Genomic DNA, 25,141 nt, shown 5'->3' with positions numbered 1-25,141 from the left:
GGAATTCATGTAAATGGAACCACCACACATTGTTCTGCCTAATAACTGTGTCAAGGGATCAATGCATACAGAGCCAGTTGCAAAATATGTAAATAGCTTTGAGGTTTGCAGCATTACAAAGCTGACATCTGGCACATGAAATGTGCTGCAAAGATATGTAAATTTGGCAAAATTAAGCAAAAAATAATAAAAGTATTTAAAAAAAAAACCAAACTCTATCCTATTGAGGCTTTTTGTCTGAACATGCTTTGATTAGGGAAACTGATTAGAGAAGACAGGGAAAAATAACTACAAGCATGTATTTTAGACATTCTAATTTTGTGCTATTATCCATTTTATTTTTTACACTTAAATATTTTAATTATTTTAAAGTGTAACTGTTGAGTACTATAGAAGTGGTAGTAACAAAGTTGAATTCAACCTTCAAAATGTTATATGGCAAGCAATGCTGGGTACACACTGGTCAACATTTCAGCCGTTCATTTGAATGATATATTGTGTGTGCGTCTGCTAGTGTGTACAGACGATATGTCTGTGAACGATGTTATTCACAGACAAATGGCTTCGGCTACGCAGCACAGCTGATGCCCAATATATCTGGAGATATATTGGCACATCGTGCTGTGTGTACGGGTGGTCAGCTGGCACATGTAAATGCTTGCTAAGTTGTCATGTCAGTTACAACACATCGGGTCGACAATTGGTAAGTGTGTATCCACTTACCAATCGTCAGGTTGGAGGATCTCGCGTACGGCCAATTCACCATCCTGGTGTGTACCAAACTTAAGTTAGAAGACCTGGATGGCAGGTGACCTGCGCCCTGACAGCAGGCATCATCATCACCCTGAAATATGAGATTTTGATGTTCTTTTTAAATAAACATATGGGCTAAAGAGATGTAGTTAGGTTGTCGGGAATTACTTGCTAGAAGCTGATGGGTTACTGTAGGCAACTTCTCCATTTGTCTTCTTGAGGAAGTTTGATAAATCTCCTCCTGAATGAGTAGATTTTGTAAATAGCAGATGTTTGTTTTGTGCAATGCCCGATTATAGGGGGAGATCTATCAAATCTTGGAGAGAGATAAGGTACCAACCCATCAGCTTCTTTCACTTTACAGCCTGCGCTGGAAAAATTACAGAAGCAGATTGGTTGCTATGAGCGACTTCTGCACATCGCTTTCCAAGATTTGCTAAATCTCCCCCTAAATTGAGATTTTTCTTTTAAATTCCTTTATATTTACAAGATTAATGGGTATAAACACTTTCAAATACATTTTCACATAGATGTGCACAGCCAGTGAGCCAAGCATCTGGAATAAACCAAGTTGCGATGCACTGGATGGAAATACATTTATTTGCATGTGGGGTAAATACTGGCTGCTTTGGCATGTAAAAGAAATAAAATCTGGCGCTGAAATTGGCACAGCTCAATTTTAAGATTCTCAGACTGCCGCTATCAAATCAGGATAGGGTATACCTTTCCTATCAAGGTTACAAAATAATACAGAAAAAATGAATCGCTGTCTGTAATATCAAGTGTAAGACCAGAATTTTAATCACAAATGTAAAAAGTATGATCTATAATCAGATCAACCTGATGACATCGATGGAACCATATTAAATATAATTATAATATATAACCTCTATTAAGATAGCTGATTAAAAAATATATATTTAAAAATAATGTAGAGCCCGGTCTTAGGCCAACTGAAGCTTCATACATGCATGCTATAACCAAAATTGTTAGGCAATTTAATCACACAGTGTGAACTGTATCCGTGTCCATTCCAAGCACTATTAGCAACAAACTGTATAATGAAACACCTTTTAAAGCTGCAATGATATAGTTGAAAGCATGAATGGCTACACAGTATCCAACTTGATAGAAGTGTTCACATTCTGTTCTCCGAAATAGGTAGGCAATTATGTAATTCCAAAGTTTATGGTGCAGGAATTTTAAGCAGACTATTTAATAGTGTTTAATCCTTCCCTTTGATATGGGTAAAGAAGTAACGTACTTAGCCAATGGTGCGTGATTAAAAAATGTGGTGCACTCACATTTCAATTGTGTCCGTCCAAGAGAGCCCTCTCAACGGGCGTATTAAATACACAGGTCTTCACCTCAAGCGTGCTGCTCTCTGGTGTCCCGCTGAGACAGGAGTTTACATAAGGTAGTGTGATCACACAGACCGGCAATTACCGTGTCCACTTCAACGCGTTTCTCCGCCTATAATCCAAGTAAGCGGCTTCCTCAGGAAATCAAAGGTCTGTAACTCCTATGTCTCCTACCATTTAAATAGTGGCTATCATTTAACTTCATTTAGCTTTGTCCACTTAACACTTCATTAGCCGATTGTCTCTGTCCTGCAATATGTTCCACCATATCTTTAAAACATTCATAAAGTGCAAAGTGAGATTGTATCAATTTCTGCTCGGTTCCATGAAAACTTACATTTGTCCATATTACTGACATGTTTCATATACATCCAGATAATTCTTATCTTTCATTTTCTATCAACTCAGTTATTGCCGTAGCTCCTTTAAATCACTTGTCAGACTAAATTACTGGAAACGCCTGAGCTGGACCAATAGAGTTCTATCCAACACCATAAATTACATGATCACAATAAAAATAATATTAAAAATGAAATTTGAAATGAAAATAAAAATGGACTTGGTTATCGGAGATGAGGATCCCCCCGTAGCCAAATCCAAATACGCCTACTTTAAGGATGTTAAGGGAGATGCCACTGTATTTCCTCTATCTGGTCAGTTAGTGGAACATTTAGAGGAGTCGTGGAAAAGTAGGCGGTTCCAGCCTCAAAAAAGTTTGGCCTTTGCAAATTATTATTTTTCCAAATGGGAACCCCCACCGCCCCACACACAGGTGGATTCTCATGTCACACGCCTAGTGAGGAGTGCAACATTGCCCTTGCCCTCCATGTCTTCCTTGAAGGATGCTATGGATCGCAAGGTGGAAGTATGCCTAAAATCCATTTATTCTCTTGCTGGAGGAGCTTCCAGGCCGGCTATGGCCGTGTGCTGGGTGGCCAGAGCCATGGAGCGCTGGGCAGATAACTTGGAGACGTCTCTGGACACTGACTCTTCCGCTGAGCAGGTGAAGTTAGTGGTCAATCTCAGAGACTCAGCCACATACATTAATAAGGCAGCCTTAGATATAGGTCTCCTCACATCCACAATCTCCTCGGCAGCAGTAGCGGCACGCCGCTCCCTGTGGTTGTGCTCTTGGAAAGCGGATGCAGATTCCAAGAAGCGGGACGGGCCTCCCCATGGGGGACCCCAGAGTGGGAGGCCGCCTGCTTCAGTTCGCCCAGTGCTGGTGTCTGACTACCACGGACACTTGGGTAAGAGAAGTGGTCTCTCGGGGGTATGCCCTCTCCTTCCGGCAAAGGTCTCCCAGCCGATTTTTCACCACAGGCCTTCAGTCAACTCAGAACAAGGCCCGGGAACTCCAGAAAGTGTTGCACTCTATGCTCCAGGCTGGAGTTATAGTGCCTGTTCCGTTACCCCAGAGGGGCAAGGGATACTATTCCAATCTCTTTCTGGTACAGAAGCCCAATGGGTCTTACCGGCCCATCCTCGACCTCAAGTCCCTAAACAAGTCCTTGAGGGTTCCTCTGTTCAGGATGGAGACCCTACGTTCCATTATATTGGCAATGGAGCCTGGGGATTTTTTGGTGTCGTTGGACTTTCAGGATGCCTACCTGCATGTCCCTATTATCTTAGCACACAAGCAATTCCTCAGGTTTGCAATACTCGACCACCATTTCCAGTTCCAGACACTGCCCTTTGGTCTGGCCACAACGCCTCAAGTGTTAACCTAAGTCATGGCAGCCCACCTGCGGAAGTCCTCCTTGGTTCCCTCACAGAGGATGCTGCATCTCTGAGCCCTGTTGGACTCCCAACAACAGAGGATCTTTGTGATGGAGGAAAAGATCTCTGCATCACAGGCAAAGGTACGCTGTTGCCTTCAGAGCTACCGAGTGTCTATTCACTCAGCGATGAGGTTACTGGGCTCCATGGTGTCGATGTTCGCATGGTGGAATATGCCCAGTTTCACTCCAGACCTCTGCAGAAATTGATCCTCTCCAGATGGAATAGGTTGCCCCATCGGATAAAGACACAGACCATGGTGCTTTCTCCGGAGGTACGTCTATCTCTGGCCTGGTGGCTACAGATGGCTCACCTAAACAGGGGACTCCCCTTTTGGGTGGCGAACTGGGTCCTTTTGACAACGGATCCCAGTCTCTGCCCCTGGGGAGCAGGGACGGGTCCACACTTGTTCCAGGGCAGGTGGACACCAGCAGAATCTGCGCTTCCAATAAACATCTTGGAACTTGGGGCAGTATTCAAAGCTCTTCAGCAAGCAAGACACGTTCTCCACAGAAAGCCCATGCAGGTGCAGTCGGACAACGCCACCACGGTGGCTTACATCAACTGCCAAGGAGGGACAAGAAGTCAGGCGGCACTGACAGAAGTGTTCTGCATTCTGGCCTGGGCGGAGGGCAATCTCCCTGCCATCTCAGCAGTGTCCATACCAGGAGTCCTCAACTGGGAAGCATACTTTCTCAGCTGTCAAGACGTGCATACAGGAGACTGGTCTCTTCACCAGGAGGTGTTTCAACTCCTGGTGAACAAGTGGGGTCTTCCAGAGATAGACCTCTTGGCCTCCCGACACAACAACAAGCTGCCTGTGTACGGGTCAAGAACAAGAGACATGGAGGCTCTTCTGGTAGACGCTCTGTCGGTCCAGTGGACCTTCTAGTTTGCGTACCTCTTCCCTCCGTTCTCTCTTCTTGCTCGAGTGGTTCAAAAATTAAAGCACGAAGGGGGCACGCTTCTGTTGATAGCTCAGATGTACTCAGATCTTCGGAGTCTCTCCATAGACGCTCCGATGCTGTTGCCTGAACGTCCGGACCTGTTGTCCCAAGGTCCCTGCAATTACCTGGACCTGGGTCGTCTGTCTTTGATGGTGTGGCTGTTGAAACAGCCCTCTTAAGGTCCAGGGGTTTTTCTAGCTCTATAGTTAACACCATGCTCAGAGCTCGGAAACCTGCTTCTGCAAGAATTTACCACAGTGTGTGGCATACTTTCTTTGAATGATGTCGACCTAGAGGCTATGATCCTCAGGTGTTTAGGATATCCAGGGTTTTGGCTTTCCTACAGGCGGGCTTAAATCACGGTCTTTGCCTTGCTTCCCTGAAGGTGCAGGTTTCAGCGTAGGTTTGCTACCCTTCCTGATGTCCGCACCTTTATGCAAGATGTGCTTCGTATTCAGCCTCCCTTTGTTCCACCAGTGGCTCCTTGGGATTTGGCTGTGGTCCTTGAGGGCTCTCCAAGGACCACCATTTGAACCACTGGCTCAGTGGATTTAAATTGGCTTACAGCTAAGACTGTGGGCCTGATTCAGACCCGGACGCTATCCGCAGTGCGCTCGCTATTGCCGATGGTTGCTAATCTGCACATGCATCGCAGTGCGTGTGCGCAAACTACACAGTGCGTTCGCAGATCCCTCGCTCGTACAGCAAAGCCAGCCCAGCAGAGTGAGTGACAGGAGAGGCAGTTTGTGGGTAGTAACAGGGGCAGTCCAGTAAAAACGGGGGAGTGGAAGTGAGAACGCAGGCGTGCCTGAGTGTTTCAATGCCATTTTAGAGGCGTGCATAATTAACAGGCAGCGTCATAGTACACGTCACCAGCCATATTTTTTCTCTGTTTTCCTCGCAATGCTTGCGGTAGAAAAAAGCTACCACAAGCACTGCTTTCATATACAATAGTGGTCGATGTACCAATGTTTTCACAAACTTCAAGGAGCTGATGTGGGGCAGTGGGCGTCTCTGCATTCGCTAAGGGGGAGTCGTGCATACACAAAGCGAATGCTCGTACAGGTAAGATGGGCGTGCTTATGCCTTGGCGAGCGATCGCTCCCCGCCGCGGCATTATCAAATATTTGCATACACATCGAGCGTGCGTATGCTCATAGCGGCCGGGTCTGAATCTGGCCCTGTGTTTCTTCTGGCCATTGCTTCGGCCAGAAGGGTGTCAGATTTGGGGGCTCTCTCCTGTCGACTTCCCTTTCTGATTTTTCATAGGGATATGGCAGTGCTTCGCACTCGCCCTGGTTTCCTACCAAAGGTGGTATCTAGTTTCCACATTAATGAGGAAATTATAGTACCAGCCTTTAATTCCCCAGACCTCTCGGCTGGTGAGGCCTCCTTGGATGTGGTACGTGCTCTAAGGATTTATGTTGACCGTACCAATTCATTTAGGAAGTCGGACTCCTTGTTTGTCCTCCTATGGCTTCCGTAAGAAGGGTTGGCCTGCCACTAAGCAAACTTTGGCAGGATGGATTTGCATGGCGATTTCTGAGACATTCATGAAGGTCTTCCTGTACCATCCTCTGTTAAAGATCAATCCACTAGGTCTGTGGGTCCTTTGTGGACAGCTTGCCGTGGTGCCTCTGCTGTTCAGCTTTGCAAGGCAGCCACGTGGTCTTCTATCCATACCTTTGTGAGGTATTATGCATTTGACACCTTCGCCTCTCAGGATGCTTCCTTCGGGAGGCGGATTCTCCTTTCCACAGAGGAGCGTCCCCACCCTTAAAGGATACTGCTTTGGGACATCCCCAAGGTATCCTGTGGATACCCTATGGACCCTGAAGTAGAAAATGAGATATGGCAAAAACTTACCCTTGTTATCTCTATTTCTACGAAGTCCATAGGGTTCTGTTGCACCTGTACTGCAGATGGGCTTTGAGCTGGTCACCGGTTTTTCCGTCTCCTTCTGGTGAGAATGTGATTCTTGTGTGTTCCAGACTTTCTTCTCTCTTTTTTTTTTTTTCTACATCTCCGGCCTATGGCTTGTTACGTAACTGATTTGCCTTGGCTCGGGGGCGGGTTATAGGAGAGGGACCCCAGTGCATCCTGGGAGGCTGAAAACTTAACTCTGTGGTGCCCGATGTCTGCCGCCATTGCCTATACACCAAGGTATCCTGTGGAACCCTATGGACTTCGTAGAAATAGAGATAACAAGGGTAAGTTCTTACCATATCTCATATTTTCAAGAACTTTGAATGTATCCTCAAGTGCAGTTGCAAAAACCATCAAACGCTATGATGAAAATGGCTCTCATGAGGACCGCCCCAGGAAAGGAAGACCAAGAGTTACCTCTGCTGCAGCGGATAAGTTCATTAGAGTTACCAGCCTCAGAAACCGCTACTTAACAGCACCTCAGATTAGATACCACATAAAGTCTTCACAGAGTTCAAGTAGCAGACAAATCTGAACATCAACTGTTCAGAGGAGACTGCGTGATTCAGGCCTTCATGGTCATATTGCTGCGAAGAAGCCACTACTGAGGATGAACAACAAGAAGAAGAGAATTGTTTGGGCCAAGAAACAAAAGGAACGGACATTAGACCAATGGAAATCTGTACTTTGGTCTGATGAGTCCAAATTTTAGATTTTTGATTCCAACCAGAGAAGGTGAGCGGATGGTTTCTGCATGTGTGGTTCCCACTGCGAAGCATGGAGGAGGTGGTGTGGGGGTGCTTTGCTGGTGACACTGTTGGTGGTTTATTCACAATAGCATGGCTACAACAGCATTCTGCAGCACCATGCCATCCCATCTGGTTTGTGCTTACTGGGACCATCATTTGTTTTTCAACAAGACAATGACCCCAAACACAACTCCAGGCTATGTAAGGGCTACTTGATCAAGAAGGAAAGTGATGGAGTGCCGCATCAGATGACCTGGCCTGCACAATCACCTGACTTTATCCCAATTGAGCTGGTTTGGGATGAGTTGGACCGCAGAGTGAAGGAAAAGCAGCCAACAAGTGCTCAGCACCTCTGGGAACTCCTTTAAGACTGTTGGAAAACCATTCAAGGAGACTACTTCATGAAGCTGATTGAGAGAATGCCAGTAGTGTGCAAAGCTGTCATCAAAGCAAAAGGGGGCTACTTTGAGGAATCTAAAATATAAAGCATACTATGATTTCTAAAACACTTTTTTGTTTACAACATAATTCCATATGTGTTCTTTCGTAGTTTTGATGTCTTCAGTCTTAATCTACTATGTTGAAAATAATCTAAATAAACAAACTGAACAGAAGAGAAATCTACATCAAGTCAATATTTGGTGTGACCACACCTTGCCTTCAAAACAGCATCAGTTATTCTAGGTATACTTGCACAAAGTCAGGGTTTTGTAGGATTATAGTCAGTGTAGAATTAATCAGGTGATCATCATCATTTTCATATGTAGGTTGAGACCCAATAATTAACAGAAACAGCTGTGTATGAGGCATAAAACTGGGTGAGGAACAGCCAAACTCTGCTACTAAGGTGAGGTTGTGGAAGACCATTTCATGTCACGGGTCGTACACCATGGCAATACTGAGAAAACCAACAAGACACAAGGTAGTTATACTGCATCAGCAAGGTCTCTCCCAGGCAATGATTTTTTTGTGTGTGTTTCATTTGACTAGAATGAATGCTCAATAATGAATACATTTATTTGAACAAGGCACATATTCTGATTTTACCAATCAGACCTATGCCACATCTTTCCTGGCCAAAAGCAGTAGTTACATATCTATGCAAGGCTCAGAGACTATTTGTGTAAATGTGCGTACACACATTCAGTTTTTCCCTTGAAAAAAGTGAACGAAAATAGTTTTACAAAGTAGTTGGTTTTACTTTACATAATAAACTATTTTCTGTGTGTTGAAGGAAAAATGTTGCAACTTCTATTGAAAATCGTTCAGTTGGCCAGTCTAACTGAACTACAATCGACAGACGTGAACGCGCATGAACGATAATAGTTTATTGTTTTACACTGAATGATTTTTAGAACGATAACGACGTCGTCCTAGTTAAATCGTTAAAAAAATCGTGTGTGTATACGCACGCACCTTAAGTAATAAGTGTATACCTACAAATGCACACTAGTCACTGTATACATTATTTCCAGCACACAGCATGAATGAGTTAATGACTTGACTTACTCATCTAGTTGTTTTCCTGCTGATTGGCTCCCAGTAGTATTGCTGCTTGGGAAGTGTGAAAGTCTTTCCTGCAGACTGCTCCAGTGTGTGCTGCAGAAACTAATGTCTCCTCACCATTGTGAGAAAATTCTCCACCCAAAACTTGTTGTGACACATCTGTTTCACATTGTATAGCCTGGTTTTCTGAGCAGCCAGCCCTCTTCCCTGCGTCTCTCCCGGTAACTGTCTTCACCCACAAAACTTCATTTTCCGGGAAATTTGGCTCCTTCTCCAGTCTCCATTTTTCTTTTAAAAGTGTTTTGATTCCGTTCTATATTTATTTCTTCCTACTGTTTTCCAGACGGAAGTGGTTATGGCTCTAAACACAGAAGGTATGTGCTGTGCATAGGAGGTTCTTTCTGCTTTTAAATGTTTGTTCCCATTTCTAGGTAGCGAGTCCTCTCTGCTTCTAGCTTTCATTGTATGTATTGGAGTTTCTATCATTGTATATTTGCTGCCATAGGCTATGCCTGGAGTAGGCTGTTATGTCACTTGTACTGTGGATATGCATTTCCTATTTAGAGTTCAGACTACATGGAGTTGAAGGGAAAGTATTCTGTCCTGCTTCTCTTTCTGCTCACTTTAGACTGTTGTGAAATGCTAATAGTAATGATCCCATGGAATATGCTAAGCATAGTGTTATAGTGGAGAGCTGGAGTAGAAGTGGAAACTTTGGGGAAATTTGCCTGCTTGGTATTCTGCTAGGCTGACAGTGAAGGCACAAAACCACAGGCTTTGAAATATGCATTTTACAAGCTTTTTATTTATTTTAGTTTTTAAACACATGCTAAAAGCTTTAGCATTTAAAAACATTGTTCCAATTGGTAACATAACCAATTTAAAATTTTACATTTGCTTAACTTGTGTTGCAATTTTTTAAATGCAACATATTCTATTTCCTTGTATTTGCCACATTTAAAGGTGTCAGTCATCAAACACTTGGTAAAAACGTAAAATGTGTAAAGAATGCTTAGGAATTTTATGTGTTCTGGAATATAAGAAAATATGAAATTGTATACGCCAGTGGGTGTGCAATGATTTGTTTGTTTTATGTTTTTCACACCACTGCATTTTTGTGTAAGAAGTAGGTGAAAGTAAAGTAAGGAGAAGCACAAGAGGGTAGAGGCCCTGCTCGTAAGAGCTTACACATGCTTTTACCACTTGATACAATCAGATCATACAGTCCACTCTGTATGTGGCCAGATTAGGATGTTATGATAAAGTAATTTCTTAATATTTAATATGTTCACTGTTAGGATGACCACTATTTTTTGTCATGTGTGGTTCTGTAAAAATTAATGAGTGCAATAGCTATAATTTAGGAGCATTGTATGTAAGGTAAGCACAATTGGATAAATTGTGACCTTCCTCTTGTTCTCAAACTTTATTACTTGTCTCAGTGCTTATTACTTCCCTGCTGGTATTGTACCAGGGGGTGGATGTCCTACTTTCTGGGACCATGTTCATTTATCTAGCAGTAGGGGGTGAAGGAGGTTAGATCATCATCAGTTTTACAAGTTCAATTTTATTTAACCATTTAGTTTTTATCCTGCATAATTGTAATATATGTCTCAGAAGGTGGTTATCTAAGCACTTGGGGGGGCCTATGTATCAAACTGTTTGATACATAAAATATGCAGAAAGTACAGTTTCTGCATAATTTTATGTATTGCTTCTATGTACTTATGGCACAATGCAGATTTCACAGAAATCTCCAGCAGAGTGCTAATTAGCACTTCAGATTGCAGTTCCCATTATTATCAATGGGTACTACGATGTGACCCCTATGTACTAAACTCCAAAAACCGAAGCTTTTCGGAGTTTAGCCACAGTAGTTTACACCATCCACAGATTATGTAAACTACTGTTTGCTTATGGGGGCTCCAGGGGCAGTACAAAGGACCTCATTCAGAGTCGGTCGTACCCAGCGATGTTCGCATAACAGCGCATGCGTAAGTTTTGCAATGCGCGTGCGCAAACTAGCTGTTGCGATCGGAAATTTTTCTCTCCTTCAACTTGGCCAGGTCGTTAGTTTGAGTGACAGGATGAGGCGTTTGTGGGTGGTAACAGGGGAAGGTGCTTGTGAACGGGGGAGTGGAGATCCGAACACAGGCGTGCCTGACTATGCAAACTGCGTTTTATGGGAGTGCATAATTAACTAAGTAGTGTCATAGCACACGTGACATGGGAGGTTTTTACACTGACTTGATCGTAGTGCTTAAGAGAGGGTATGGTCAACCTTAAGCTTTACGACCAGCTCCGATGGTCTCGATTAATCCTTATATGACGTGTATTGCAAAGAGAAGGGGGCGTGTTTTTAGCCTTACGGCCGCATCCTCCCCTCGCTCGTCCAGCTAACAATCCCATCTTAACGCAACTTGCGAGCGCTTCATTTGCATATCCGGACCATTTTCCCTCACGGCCGAGCGGCCGCAACGACCGACTCTGAATGAGGTCCAGAGTTCTTTCGATCTCTCCCCCGCAGCCCCGGCCAGTTCCGGAAGATGGCGCTGTGTGCAGGCGCAGTGTTAGCTTCCCATGGGAAGGTCTTCCACTTCTAAATGCTGGGGATATAACTACAGCAACTGCTGTACCTGTGAGTTTCCCGTAGTACATAGCCGGGATATTTTATTAAAAGTGAAAATATCCCTGGCGAGTGACATAAAAAATCGCGGACGTACCGCATTTTAAGTACATAGACCCCTAATCGATTCTACAGGGCAGGAATTTGACAGCCAATGAGAAAGTTACCTGCTCAGTTTAGACAATTGTATGAAATTCAAAGATCTGTGGAACATTTTATCTTTGACTTCTGGAGGTGCTTGGTATGTCATTAAGAATACACCCTGGTGTGGTCAATTCAAACATTAATATCAAAACTCATTTTTGGAGGCATCTATTGTCAATCTTTTATTAACTTTTAATTACACTTTTTGCTATTCTATATCACCTTTTTAATAAAACTATAATCTCATGCTTATTCCTGAGACCAAATAAGGAAGCATTTATTCATATACCTTATGGTGAATTCCTGGCAAATTAATAAAATCTTTTATGGTGTGCTAAAGTATACAACTTGAAGTCATATGTTAGGAACTACAGGTTCCAGCATACACAGTAAGCCATAAACTGCATAGGTTGCCTGGCCTAGATATGCTTCACCAGGGATTGTGGGCAGTCAGGATAATTTAAAACTCTCCTATAAACTTCATCTGACAAATAACTGACTCTTTAGCATGACTATTTTCAGTAATAATAAGCGGTTTATGACACATGTCTCTAGTACTGTATAAGCTTCGAGTAGTTACATGAAATAGTTTTAATAACACATTGATGGGGAGGTAGTTGACCTTTACTGGCAATCCATTTTCAATATACATTTGTATTTATTTTAAATTAAACACAAGGACACATGTTATTTTGTACTGCTGTTCTTGTTATTTCTCTTTACAGAATGCAAACTAACAAGTTGTTGTTGTTGTAGTACTGTGATCATTTTAGAAGATTAGTTGCTATGGGGCATATTCCCCATGCAAAAGTCTACTTAACAAGTAATGTGTTGGTCTCAGAAAGGTGAGAACAGAAGAAAGCGAATTTAAAAGCAATGCTTTGTTCTATTAGCAATATTTTTAAAATGCACATTTATCTGTTTTACACATAAACACATAATAAAAAAATATATATATTATGATTATAAAATGTGTGTATGAATAGACTATCACTGGAGCAGCATGTTATTGCTATGCAATTTTTTTTTTTTTTTATAAATTGGTATGTTGAGAGTTTTAAAATTCAGCCTTGGCGCAACATTACTCTATAATTTCTGTGCACATCAGACTTAAAATGTACAAATGTCTGCTGGAACGACAATCCATGACTTACCTTAAATCTGTTATGGTATTGCCCTTTTCTCATATTTCGCAACTGTCCCGATATAGGGCCATTTTCAATTAGCCACGATAAGCCATTTTCGGTGAAAAGTCTGCACCTCGTAACCAGTGGAAAGGATTCGCCTCTGAATGCAGGCGAAGAAAAGTGCAGAATTGGGGGTTTGGGGTGCAAAGTTGGGGGAACACCCCTGCAGCCTTGGGACAACCCCCCAAAGGTAAACTGCATAAAAAAAAAAGTTTAAAAAATACTTTCGATCACACCAAAACAGTACTTTCGTTTTGGGGACAAACATAAAAACTAGCGAAATAGACTCCAGGTGAAGGTGCGTTTTTTATGTTTTTTTAAAACCTCACTTTAGTGATTTTTTAACAATGTTTGCACCAATTTTCATGTACCTCAAATTTGCTGGGACTACTTATTTAAAAAAAAAAAAAAAAAACCTGCTAAATGCTATTCTTCACTACTTGGGCAAAGACGCTGAATAGCAGCTATTGGAAGCATTTAAGCACCCCACATACCTTCAGCAGGGCTATTTGGGGGTATCTATAGTGATCCCCAATGTCAGTGCATCTTTTGGGGGGGTGTCATGCTGATTTCTCCAAATCTGACAGCACTTTTTGCCTGGTTGAGTTTCGCCGGGTGGCGTTTTCGCATCCTTTGGAATTGAATAGGGCGAAAAGCGGCCGCTCGCACGAATAGTGTTTTCTCCAAAAACAAGCGCTGTAGGCGGAAAGTCCCGCAGGTGAAAATGATGGGGCTTTTCACGACTAATTGAATATGCCCCATAGGTGGGATAGTTCCATTTCGATGGCTCAGTAATGCCTTCCGTATTTGGACTGCTTTATTAAAAGGTCTCTCCCGTTCACAGCTGCTCTGCATAGTGGAAGTGGGCAGTAGTGAATTGATGTCAGAAGTGGATGGATGTAAGGTGCAGCCTTGCCCATCAAAATGAATAAGCGCACTATGGCATGATGACACACCTTGTTCCAGTTACCAGTGCCTCAGTTAGGAGGTATGGTACTGGTATAAAGTCCCATTTTTTTTTACTGGTCAGACCAGGAGGAACCTTGTATGTGAAATGATGACAGAACACTGCGGCGAGACTCTCCTAGACAGAAGTATTTATAAAGAGAATGGCTGCAGAACGTGTGCATGTGCAGTTTGAGATCTTAAATATTCGTGCAAATATTCCCCAATCCATTTTGTTAATGGTGTCAAATTATTGATCTAATTTCAATTAAACACTTTGATGGATATTGGTTGTTGTTTTGTGAGATATTTGAATTTCAGTGGTAGAATATGTAATGGGAAGAATGTAATTTTCTTGCAATGTTACTAGACTTTAGTAACACTCTGAAAGGTGCGAGACAGAATACAGATGCAGGGAACACCTGCTCATAGTTGACATACTGAGCCTGGAGCTAACAAGCTTTATTCCAGCTCACAATGCACAGCTGAAGAGGGCTACTACCTGCAAAATTCTCTAACGATGTTACATCTATATTCATTGGTATAATTGCCATCACAGCTACTTCCTATAGCTCTTTGTGCGTGTGACCTGGTCATGCTGGCAGCGGAGTTTCCAATGTACAGTAGCTGTTTTTCCCTGTGTCAGTGTATATACAGCTTTATCATGACTTTGCACTGCAGCGTGGCAATGTTTCTTTTTAGGCTAATGAGAAAAAGGGATGGTTGAACACTGTGTGATCCCGGGAGCAGGTTCTTGCACACATCGGAGCTGATTCTGAGTCAGACGGATCTCTGTGCATGGACGCAAATGGCGAATATATGCATTTTGCATTACTCCATCTGTTCTGGATCATAAGAAATTCGAACGAACAATGCAATTGCACAAAAGTGCCCTGGCTTGTGGGAGTGACACGGGAATGTTGTGGCAGAGTATCAATAGCTAGATGCGATGCTGAGTTGTAGAAAGGAAAACCTGTTTCTGACCAATCTCATGCACCCACCATGGGGGGGTGCAAGCGGCGACACTAATGATGACTGTTGCAGGCGCTGGCATAAGAGCAATGCGGGACATAGGTTTCTGCTTGCAGCCACACAAACTCCCGCATCAGTCCTGTGAAGCATGTTTATAGAGCGCATTGGTATCAGGAATTCAACAGATAGTGTAAGTAACTGGTTCACAAGAGCTTGGGTATGTAGGCACTTACACCAAAAACCGCTAAAGCCACATTCCCAGGCACTTGTAGAGATATTGCTAAGTGGTGCTGTTGTAGTAGGTTGGCTCCCCTAACCTTTCCTATTTTACTTTCTGGGCCATCAATATTTATGGCCTTTGTAGTTATTTCCACTGATCTATCCAGAATATTACGATTCTCTAGGAGAATGCAAACCATTGATTTGTTCCTCTGAAGTAATGTAGGCTGCTCAGCTTATTGAATATAGTTGAACAGAGTCTCCGCTACAAAATAGCTAAGTGCTTCCTCCGGGCTGTGCATGGTGAAGTCTGTGTTTTTCCACACACCCAGACAATTATATAGGCACTTAGAGGTGCAGTTGCTAGGCCACCTCTTAAAAAGACAGTAGTCAGAGCTTTCGTTACAGAACAACAACGACGTTTTCATTGTTCCAGCTACATGCAAAGAAAAAGTTTAGCTAATGCTGTTCACTTCTAGATCTTTTTTTTTTTTTTGGCGGCATGAAGGCTCATACGCACAGCATTAAAGCATTTGGAAGAAGTGTGGACAAAGGGCCTGATTCATTACGAATCGCTATTGCGATCGCAGCTGCGATTATGCACGCAGTCTCGTTGCGACAATATGCTAATGACTGCAATCATAGCCCGCATAGAGACACCCACTACCGCTATCTGACATCCGAAATACCCTGCAGTCCTGCATATACATTGGGAACATCGAGTAACATCGGCCCATTACAACAAATCTGACTTTAAGCCGCATACACACTTAACGATATCACTCATGGAGCATATCGTTAAGTTTTTACCCTGCATTGCTGGGATCAATGTCGTTAACGACATTGAGCATACAGTGACTACACCCTCCCTCATCCTCGTACTTGCGGAACCTGACTGTGCCCTGCAAGTACGGGCAATGAAAGACATCGTTAAAGATCCGCGGAAGCGCGCAATGTTAACGGTCTTGCATACACACTTGACGATATTGAATGATAACGATATAGTTATCGTTCATATCGTCCAACTTATCGTGTAGTTTGAGTGTGGCTTTTCTCAGAAATTGCTAACCTCGTCACGCATTGAGTACTCAAGCTGCGTATGCCGTCACAGTGGCTAATTTATGCACACCCATGCAATGGAGTTCAAACTGACAGACACGCCTACTTTTCTCCAGCCACTCCCCCATCGCCATCCCCAAACGCTCACAGCCTGTCACTCACACAGCCTGTCTGTGTAGGTGATCGCAATGCTAACGCATGCACAATGCATGCGAGGTACGCACCATCGGCCGATCTCCTTACGCTGTTAGTTGCGATCCGTAATGAATCAGGCCCAAAATCTTGTACTTTGATTTTAACAGAGCACTATAAGTGTACTGTCAGAGCTTCCCTGCATCATTGTCTGACATATTTTAATGAGTTTTCTCATAGAACTCCATCAATATTTTACTTAGTTTCTGAGCACTGCAGCCAACATTGAATGGTATGACTAGTGCGCACTTGACATCTGCCTCAAGATTTGTTTTTTCTTTGCTCTGAGTCAGAGACGCTATGAAGAAGGTTCTAAGATCACCATGAGAATTTAATATTATAGATTGCAGTTGTTTTCATTCAGCTTCATATTGTATAAATTGTGTGATAGAAACTTTATGTACACAAATTATATATATATATATATATATATATATATATATATATATATATATATATATATATATATACATACATACACACACTCTTACTATATATATCTACATAACTTGAGCCCTTACTATTTCAGTAGGTTTCTCTTTCGGTTCCATAATTAAATACCATCTTGGTTTTTGTTGCTTCATACTTGCCTACCTACCGTCCGGGAATGCCTGGGAGACTACTAAACTGCATCCACTGAAGTGGTGCTTCCTAATGGCTTGATAACACGAATTACTATGATTTACATCTATAAGCCCTGTCCTTACTGTGTGATGCCATGATTAGCAGCATTTTGGATTCTACTGTTGTGCTTTCACATCAGCCCCCCTTCTCTGAATGTTCCACTTGGATCTTGCCTCTAGGGATATCCCAGAGGATAATCGCCCAATGTTGACTAGTAGAAATGTATTGTCATTCAGAGGAGTTTTCTTGCTCAAGTGTAGTGTTTTATAGATCACTGGGAGCACCTCCCCAGCTAGCCTGACTTCCTTGCATATTACAGGAAAGTGCTTGTTAAGCATTGTTTGTTTATCTAAGCAAAGACCTGTCAAAGTAGAATCCCATGAACAGTTATGTGGACCATACACGGTGCGATATGCACCATGTATGACAACGGCCGATCCGAAGCCCGACATATCGGGCGGTCTCCACACACGGAGCGAAGTGGTGGCTGACCACCCGATAAGCCGGCACCTCCCTCCCTCACCCGCATAGCACATCATGGGGTCGTACATCGCATCCCCAGATCGAGTGGATTTTCCGTAAGATCTGGGGATGCGATGTACGACCCCAAGGTAGCGCGCTCGGGATGAGATAATGCCCATACACTGTACGATATAGCAGCTATATCGTGCCAATACGTCGGATCGGCTGCTATATCGCATCGGGTATGGCCGGCTTTACAGTAAGAGTTACAATCTTTGCTTACAACATGAGACCTGAAATAAAGATCCAATCCCTGATATTCTGTTTTTGCAACTATTGTATGCTACCAACTAATGAATAATCCTCATATCTTAAAGGGACTGCCAGCCGTTTATAAACTTGTATATTAATCAAATCAAGTGCCAAAACATCAAACACAGTTATTTCACAAGAAAAATGATGAAACATTATCCTATAAACATCCAGGTGTCACAGAGCTAAACCACAGATACATAAAATAAGCTATGTATGCATTGCCTAAAGTTTGTCAAATTAAATGGTCAAGGGACACCCCAAAAATGCTAACAATATTATTGTTGGAATAGACTAGTCTTTTATTTTAAATAGTGTACTTTATTGAATATAAAAAAAGCCAAAAAAAAATCTAGTAGGGAATGGGGGAGTTGAAGGTGCACGCTTACTACCCTGGACCACTTTATCCATTCACAAATCCCCCAACCCTGACTGCGTACTAGATAGATAGATATATCCAAAAACAGGGATGGCAATCAGAGGATTTAATAGAAAAATTCTCTGTTTATATCTCCATATAAATAGTCATCAATGTTTCAGGGGCATACCACACTGTCGTCAGGATAAGCACACAAAACAAAAACAATATATCACCTACAGTACAACCAGGTTGTAGGTGATATATTATTTTTGTTTTGTATACCCCTCCAAATGAATAAGCATGCATTTGGAGTGCAAACATCAGTCATTAGACACTTTTTTAAGAACCTCCAGTGCTTTCCTTATGGCCTCTAACAGCCTTCAATGTGGTCCTTCTATTTGTGTTGTCACTTTTTTGGGGTCCAGGATGGTTTCTCCACTCTTTCATGCACCTATCCTAGGGCATTTTCTGTAGGCTAGAAAAGTTGTGCCATTGAATCTCGCATTTCTCGTGGGCACGCATTCACCCAATGTATGCGAGTTTCATGAAACAAACTCACTTTTGTAAATGTGTTCCTCATTGAATTGACCCCCTGGAAGGTTGTTAATGTGTTGTTTTGAAGGCATCAGTTTAATGGAATAGCCATACCTGTAGTTGGGAATTATATCCTTCGTTATTGTTGAAGCTAGATAGCTAAAGTGCCAGGATTAGAGATACCATCACTGCAGCAAATGGAAATGTGTTTAATATGGACTCTTAAATATTAATGTAGACCAGAATTTTCCAGCTCTGGTAGGATGTGTATTAAGTTGTTCCATCATCTTGTGGCTTATACTGGGTACACACTGGCCGATATATTGTTTGTATAGCCTACAAACTATCCTCCCGACCAGTGCTTAAAGTGGTCCTAGAGACGTGTTGGAACTCACACCCACCCCAAGCTTCATTATTATTAAAGGGTCAGCGCATGCCGCAAAAAGGGGTATGGTCTTAAAAAGGGGCGTGGTCACACAATTGTATCCCCGATTCCAATTATACCACACAGTAGCACAGTCTTGTTCACATTACACTGCACATAGTGCCCCTGATTCACATTACACCACATAGTAGTGGTAGTAGTTCCCCTTATACAAAGCCCACAGCAGTAGTGCCCCTTACACATAATGCCCACTGTAGGGCAATTCCATGGTTGCAAACTAACATTCAGAGCACTAATTTGAACTATGATCTTATTAATCTAGTCTTAAATTTTCAGCGACAAAACTGAAAGTGGTAATAGTTGGTACGCCAAAAGATGTCCTGTCATCTCTCCCGTAGCGCCCACTGTGGAAGCCGGAGCTCAGGAGTGAACTCCACTCTCTGGCTGCCGCTGTGGAGAAGGAGCAGGGCATCCGCTGGTGCCGCCGCTGCTCTGACTGGCCGGGTAAGGTGTGCCGGAGGAGGCGGAATTGGTTCAGTCTCCAAATAGAACTGACAGAATGCAGTTCCGCCCAGTTGAGGGCCGCGAATATTGTTCAGTATGTACACATGATATCTGAGCGGCGTCGTTCACAGATATATATCGCATCTGCCGTGCTTCATGGTAGATGCGATATATCGGAGGCAGAATCTATTGCCTATCGTACCACAAGTGGGCTGGAAAATTCAAATGGAGTCTGCTGGGCCGTCATACCGGGCAGACATTTGGTAAGTGTGCATGCACAAGATCGTTTGTACTCAAACCTTACCAGTCATTGAATTTGTCTTCCGGTCATTTAGACGTCCAATCTGACAGCCCAGAATGTACCCCACATTACAGCTGCAATGAAAACTTTCACATTACATGCTGGTATCCCAACTGCTACAACACATAAACATAGTTATAACACCAAATTACCATTTGCCATTTTCTGACAGCATAATTTTAATACTGGTTTTCATTACAAAAATGGTAAATAATGTTTAGATTAATTAATGAAACACTAATTACATGAACCATTAATTTCAACAGGACTGATCCAGGGTTCAGTTTAACAGCGCAAATAAAACTAATATTTTTACATTGTCAGGTCACTTTAATGCAGTGATCTCCAACCCGTAGCTCGCAGTCTTAATTTTGGTAGCTCGCCTAGCTGCAGTACTGCCATGTCAACTAGGAGCCCACTAGGTCGAAGTGACCTCTGATCTATGCTCCCCGTGGCATAGACGACGTGGGTGGAGCAATGGGGAAGCAAGTCAAGTGATTGCCATAGTCGCTGCGATCACCTGACGTGCTTCCCCGAGGTTCCTTCCACTGCATCTACGCTATGGTGGAGCTGCACAATACGTGACAAAAACTGCAAGTGGCTCCTGCCCAGCCCTCCCGGAAAATCACACAGCAGCCCTGCCTATATCTTTTGCTCCTCTACTGCACTTACCTCCTTGGAGCTGGTAATTAACATGTAAATGTGCCTGTTATTAAACTTTATTTACAAATAGCAACAATATCACTGTTTTAATTAAATGCATTGTTTTTTCATTAAATGACCTTCAATTGTTCGGTTATTAGCCAGATTTAATTTTCCTATCATTTTAGTAGTTCTTTAGGAGGTTTCATTTGTCTCGAGTAGTTCAAACCCCAATTAAGGTTGGCGACCACTGCTCATGATGTATCAGTTTGAGGCTAAACACCAGAGCAAGCAGACATCTCACCATGATTCTCACCACTCCCATCTACAGGGTTTCCTGCTGGCCAGGAAAATTGGAATTCAATGGTATTTTTTCCAGAACCAGTGCTAATTATCCCCACGTGCCAGTGGATAGCTGATTCCCCATTCTGACTACAGAAAGCATTTAATAACACTAGTGTCAAAACCCACTGTGCATTCCAGGAGTGTCCTGCTTAACATTAAACCTCTAACAGTATTTTAGTAGGTTCTTGCCTGTGATTGTCTGAATTTATCCTATGCTCACAATGCTGATGTCATAGAAGTCCTATTGGGATGTGGTTAGCATCCCAGAGCCGGAATCCCAAAAGGAGTCAGAATGCTGCCTCCAGAATCCCAGCGGCTGTGATCCTGACTGTTAGGTTTGTGGTTAGGCAGAATGTGTGCGCTATATAAATAACTGGTAAATAGGGGGAGGGTTAGGTTTAAGCTGCAGGAGGGTTAGGCTGTGGGAAAGTTGGGTTAGAGTTGGGGGTATGGGTAGGGTAAGGATATTTACCTGCATGCATCAGGATTTCCACCATTGGGATTCCAGCACCGGAATCCCAATGAGAACTCTGCAATCATTATTAAATTAAGTAACGTGATTATCTGTCATCCTTATATTCAGTTATGTGCTGATGGACAGAGTTGTGCTTCTGTTTGTCCACATATTTAATTATTGGCAGCCCCTAGAACTGGCAGAACCACCAACCTGTGAAACCCCCTGCAGGTACCCTGCGGCACTCCAGGATTACACAGAACCCAGTTTGGGAACTATTATTATTATTATTACCATTACCAGTTATTTATATAGCGCACACATACTGTGCAGCGCTTTACAGAGAATTTTGCCATTCACATCAGTCTCTGCCCCAGTGGAGCTTACAATCTATATTCTCTATTACATGCTCATACACATACACAGTAGGGTTAATTTATGTTTGGAGCCAATTAACCTACAAGTATATTTTGGAGTGTGGGAGGAAACTGGAGTACCCGGAGGAAACCCACGCAAGCACAGGGAGAATATACAAACTCCACAGTTAGGGCTGTGGTGGGAATCGAACCCACGACCTTAGTGCTGTGAGGCAGTAATGCTAACCATTACAGTCTGTGCTGCCCATATATTAATTTTTAGTCTGTCACCGTCTACCCAACGCCCCTAAGGTTGAAATAATGCATTACTGGATCTAAAATAAAAACATTGTTATCAAAAGAGAGTTAATGTTTTACATATTTGACTGTTAACAATGATGATCATGGATATGTTAAACTCTGTGTACCATGCTTACCTACTGTCATGGAATTTCTAGGAAACTACCAAAGAGAATTCTCCAAGGAGGTTAGAACAGGTCACTAAATTATACACTGTAGTTGTATGTGTAGTAGGGGTGAGCGGATTCGGTTCTACTCGGTTCCGTTCGGATTTAAAAACCGAATCTTATTGGGTATCAGCTGTCACGAGTTTTGGATAGCCAATAAGATTCAGTTTTAAAATCCGAACGGAACCGAGTAGAACCGAATCCGCTCACCCCTAATGTGTAGTGTTCTTTGTTTTGCATATTTGTTAAGAAAAGTATAGTTATTTTTATATTACATCTTAAGCTATTGAATACTGTATAATGGAATGTGAAGGAGGAGTTAGTAAGGGTTAGGTAAAGGGAGGTGGTAGCGTTGGATAGGGGGTAGCTAAAGAGGGGGTTAGTGGGTCAGGGATGGGAACCCTTTATTTCACATTCCTGTATTAGAAGAGGCTGTTTTTGGGACAGACTGATAGTAATGCAAGGAATGCCATGCCTTGCAGAATTTCTTTACTACTTCATGTTGGTAATGAACCATATATGATTATTATTATTGATTAAACAATTTTCAGGAACACAAGGAGCAGTCCTTGCATCTTGGAAAGAGTTTTACGCTTAGGCTTACTTGTTGGTGGCAGCCCCCTGTTGTGTTCTCACATCATGACAGCGTGTTTTCATCTTTAGATGCCGAATACATTTAATTTGCATTACTCCTTAGTTTACCATAAAACCATTATGCATGAATGAAAACCAACACCAGGCGTGTAATTAAAGCTTTCATGTAGGGGTTAAAAAGGCATTATTTCTGGTAATGATACATTTGTAAGACCTAAACAAAGGCTTACACAAATATGAACTTAAAATGGCAATTTGTCTGCACAAAGTCTTTTCAGCACAGCTCGCTAGCTGTCTTCATTGTTAATGAGTCTGTGCACTTGCAGGCAGATGTGCTCTAGAATGGTTTATTTTAGCAGAATGTAGAATTAATATTAATACTAACTTGAGAAACGTATAATTGCAGCTGTCTCGATTGCTATAAAAATCCTTGGCATGTGTAAATTAAATAGTGTGCACAGGAGGTGAACTGCTTCAGAAGCAATTATTGTGATATGAGTATTTTTTCCATCTTTCCCAGGCATTATTAGGGCACATTAGATGGAGCATTGTTCTGTGATCACTCAGTATAAAGGAAAATATACTATGAGTTTGGTAGTAAAGTACTACTTACAAAGTGCTATGTCCCCCCTTCTTACAGATAGGTTGGCTGGCATTGTATTTAGAAAGCAGTCCCAAACAATCTCTCTCCTAAAATGAATAAAATTAAAAAGCTGACCGACATCTAGACCTTGACGCCTTGTCAATTGCAGGTCACAGACCCAGTGTGGAATGAGCCTCTATGGCTCTCAGCCATTCATTTATTTATAATAGCTTTTGTAGGATGCAGTATTCCAGTTTCTAAACCTAAAACATAAAATCTCACTAATTGGCTTAAATGGTGAAAAGAACTGTATAAAATATGGACCTAGTGGGAATTACAGAGTGGCTGTTTGCAAAAAGTGCTAATACGTCCCCCTATGTTATGGTTGCTCCTTACACACTTTGGATAAACAAAAAGTACATGGCAGATGAATTCACACATGCTAAGCACAACTGAATGGAACAAATGGTCTAAAGACTTTTTAAATGCATTTATCTTTGTTTAGCCCATCATATTAGCCACAAAATATCAGAGTATGGTGTTTCTGCAGGAAATATATTTGTTTGTTGTTTTTCTCATATTTGTTGGCTACAAAATGTTCACTCACTGTATGTTTAGCCTCTGTTGCTTCAAATAATGTGTCGCCTTACCACTGCACTTGCAGATGAGAAATAGCCGTAAAATCATGTAATATGTGTGTTTGTGCTAATGTCAGGATTGTGTGAGGTTTGTGTCTGGCCCAGACTTTCCCAAGATTTTGAAGTTGATCTGAATGTCATCCCTTCCATGTATATGATTTATAGAAAGCAAACATCAGTTCTTTCAGTCTGCTTTCCATGGGAATGAAAATGAGCGCCTCTTGAGGTTTCAGTGCAGTGGTAATTGGATATGCCTGGTGTGAGTCATGTCCCTGGTATGCTTTGTTTTGTACTTTATACATTTTTCTGGGATGGTATAGAATGCATATTGTCAGATTTGTGCTTTTAGATCTGTATTTTACTATATTTCTGTTTTTACTAGATAATTTAGCTGACAGTGTGAGGGTGGAATAAAGACAGTTTGTTTATCTATTATGAAGATCGGCATCTGTTGTCCTTCACAAGATTTCATACCCAGTCTGGAGGAAATTTACAAATCTGTAATCTCTCATAAGAGGATAGACTACGTTTCTTTACGTCTGTGTTGAGTGCACAATACAGTGTACAAATAAGTAGCGAGTGGGACTACATTTATAACTTCTAATTGACTCTCTATACAGTTATCAGCAAAATCTGCATTGTGTTCGCATGTTTTCTTATTTTATTGTTTGTAAAGTGTCCGGTATCTGAGAGCAGACTGCTTATGCTGAACACTAAACCAAAAGGTTTACATCAAAGGATTTAAAATGTTATCTGGTCAAATCATCCTTGTTTAGCCAGTGGATTAGCTAGTCCAGTCTATGTTTGAAAACAACCGATCACTGAATTTTAGGTACAGTAATGCTGTGTGCACTCTGGACCATTTACGAACAATATATCGCTTGTGGCCGTGTCGGCAGGTGTGTACAGATGACATGTCTGCGAACGACGTCTTTCACAGATATATCGCATTAGCCCTGCAGCACAGCCAATCTTGCTGTGTGTATGGGCAACCTGCAGACACCCCTACATTTGCTGCAGGGACCGCTGGTGATTGACATCTCAGCTGGGTGGGCAAAGTCAAATGCCCACCCAGTTGTGATGTCAGGCCAGACACATTGAGACAAAATTATTTTAGCAAACTGAAATGTTTTGCATACTATACACTTCCGAAAATGTACTTTTATTTTACAGTTGACCCATGGGAAAATCTGGCAGTCTTTAGTAGTTTCTAA

General features: G+C 42.2%; 1 protein-coding gene across 3 annotated transcripts in view; it reads left to right on the top strand.

Annotated features, from left to right (window-relative positions):
* Positions 1 to 25,141, top strand: part of PLXNB2 (plexin B2) — a 220,683-nt gene that overhangs the window by 64,992 nt on the left and 130,550 nt on the right. The window contains exon 1 of one of the 3 annotated variants that reach the window (XM_088457636.1): positions 9,378 to 9,395. The exons of the other annotated variants lie outside the window; for them this stretch is intronic. The gene's annotated coding sequence lies outside the window, so the exon portion shown is untranslated. Of the gene's footprint in view, positions 1 to 9,377; positions 9,396 to 25,141 lie in introns of those variants that run through there. 3 annotated transcript variants of the gene reach the window in all.

Source organism: Taudactylus pleione, unplaced genomic scaffold, assembly GCF_031769625.1.
Source record: "Taudactylus pleione unplaced genomic scaffold, aTauple2 ptg000041l, whole genome shotgun sequence".
Classification (NCBI taxonomy): domain Eukaryota; kingdom Metazoa; phylum Chordata; class Amphibia; order Anura; family Myobatrachidae; genus Taudactylus; species Taudactylus pleione.
Note: the sequence above shows the minus strand (reverse complement) of the source record. Positions and strands in the feature narration are given on the sequence as shown.